At 43.4% G+C, this 2,325-nt stretch overlaps 1 pseudogene; it reads right to left on the bottom strand.

Moving 5' to 3' along the window:
- Positions 1-406: 406 nt before the first annotated feature.
- LOC115851016 (large ribosomal subunit protein eL6-like) lies at positions 407-2,091 on the bottom strand (annotated as a pseudogene).
- Positions 2,092-2,325: the final 234 nt, after the last annotated feature.

Below are 2,325 nucleotides of genomic sequence, written 5' to 3'. Positions count from 1 at the left end.
GAAGGAGGTGAGCTCAGGGTCTTTCTACTCCACTATCTTGGCCCATCTCTTAAGTGCAAATCTTTTAAATTGGACTTAACCTGTTTATATCCCATGCCAATTTTTCCTTTTGGGGAGACATATCTCTAAGAGCTCTTTGTAAATGGAGAAAATTAGCCCTTTGCTACATATGCTATAAATATTTTCCTGAATTGCCCTCCCCCTTTAATTGAGGTATAGTTTAATTGGGGTACAATACTATATAAGCATCAGGTGTGCAACATAGTGTTTCACAATTTTTAAAAGTTATATTTCATTTATAGTTACAAAATATTGGCTATATTCCCTGCGTTGTATATATCCTTGCAGCTTTTTTTTTTTTTTTTTCAAATGGGTCAGTTATTTAATTAGGTTCTTTGTAAGAAGTTTAGAACACTACTTTGTGAGGATAAATTCTATTTGTGAGAGCAAATACAGAGCGGAGGTAGCCCTGGAGCTGAGGAACAGCTTTGACTCTTTGCAGAATTTGTGAGTCCGCAGCTTTCTGATCTACCTTGCTCTGCTCTGTAATCTCGTAGTTCTCTCTCTGCGTGTTGAAGATCTCACCTTCCTGGTGCCTGAGCTTACGCAGCTTCTTTTTTTTTGCGGTACGCGGGCCTCTCCCTGTTGTGGCCTCTCCCGTTGCGGATCACAGGCTCCGGACGTGCAGTCTCAGCGACCATGGCTCACGGGCCCAACCGCTCCGTGGCATGTGGGATCTTCCCGGACCGGGGCACGAACCCGTGTCTCCTGCATCGGCAGGCGAACTCTCAACCACTGCGCCACCAGGGAAGCCCACGCAACTTCTTTCTAAAAAAAAAAAATTTTTTTTAAAGCATTTTTATTGGCGTATAATTGCTTTACAATGGTGTCTTAGTTTCTGCTGTATCAAAAAGTGAATCAGCTATGTGTATACATATATCCCCATATCCCCTCCCTCTTGTGTCTCCCTCCCACCTTCTTCCCTATCCCACCCCTCTAGGTGGTCACAAAGCACTGAGCTGATCTCCCTGTGCTATGTGGCTGCTTCCCATTAGCTACCTATTTTACCTTTGGTAGTGTATATAAGTCCAGTACATTCTCTCACTTCGTCCCAGCTTACCCTTCCCCCTTCCCGTGTCCTCAAGTCCATTCTCCACGTCTGCATCTTTATTCCTGTCCTGCCTCTAGGTTCTTCAGAACCTTTTTTTTTTTTTTTAGATTCCATATATATGTGTTAACATACGGTATTTGTTTTTCTCTTTCTGACAGACTCTAGGTCCACCCACCTCACTACAAATAACTCAATTTCGTTTCTTTTTATGGCTGAGTAATATTCCATTGTATATATGTGCCACATCTTCTCTATCCATTCATCTGTCGATGGACACTTAGGTTGCTTCCGTGTCCTGGCTATTGTAAATAGAGCTACGCAGCTTCTTTTTGAAGTAAGCATCAGTGAGATGTTCTGGGATTTTCACACCACTGACATCAATTTTGGTGGAGGTGGCAATGACAAATTTCTGGTGTGTTCTACGCCGAGGAACTCAATTGAGGGACAGAGGCCCAGTCACGAGTAGCAAGCCACTGCTCAGCTGCTTTAGGAAAATGACCCTCTTGCCTCTGTGGCGCCCAGGGAGGATGATCAGAATGGTCCCAGGAGTGATGCTAGCACACAGTTTTCTCACATGCTTACCGAAGGGTTTTTTGCCAACTCAACAATTTTCGAGGGCACATCTTCAGTAAGATAATACCTAGGCATTTTGCAAAATTTAACCACTCGAGTACCACCATTCTCGACACCACCAACTGGTTTTGTGACAGGAGCAAGAACCTCCACCTTCTTTTTCTTTCTCTTTTCAACCTTGGCTTTATCTTCTGAATACTTCCTCTTGTAAAAGACCTTTCTGGAATACATAGCCGATCGGGAACATCTTCCAATTCCTCTGACCAGGACAGGGTTTCGGCTTCAGCGGGGCTTCCCCTTCTTAACCTTCTTCACCTTTTTAACCTTGCCACCAGCATCAGCCTTCTTGGCTTCAGGTTTTTTCTCCTTAGTATCTGGCTTCTCAGCTTTTTCACCCGCCATCTTGCAAGATGGGAAAGAGCGCCTTGTAGCTCATTTGTTTTATACTAGCATTTGTTTTATACATAGTAGTTGTACCTCTTAATCCCCTACCTCTTTCTTGCCCCTCCCCCCTTCCCACCCCCCACTGAGTTGCCCTTTGTTTGTTGAATTGTTTGTGGCCTTGGAGAAATGTTTAATTTCTTCTTCTTTTTTAAAATGTAGTCAAATGTGTTAGTAGCTATTCAGTAGGTAGTTATACC

This window comes from Globicephala melas, chromosome 7 (assembly GCF_963455315.2).
Source record: "Globicephala melas chromosome 7, mGloMel1.2, whole genome shotgun sequence".
Taxonomy (NCBI): domain Eukaryota; kingdom Metazoa; phylum Chordata; class Mammalia; order Artiodactyla; family Delphinidae; genus Globicephala; species Globicephala melas.
Note: the sequence above shows the minus strand (reverse complement) of the source record. Positions and strands in the feature narration are given on the sequence as shown.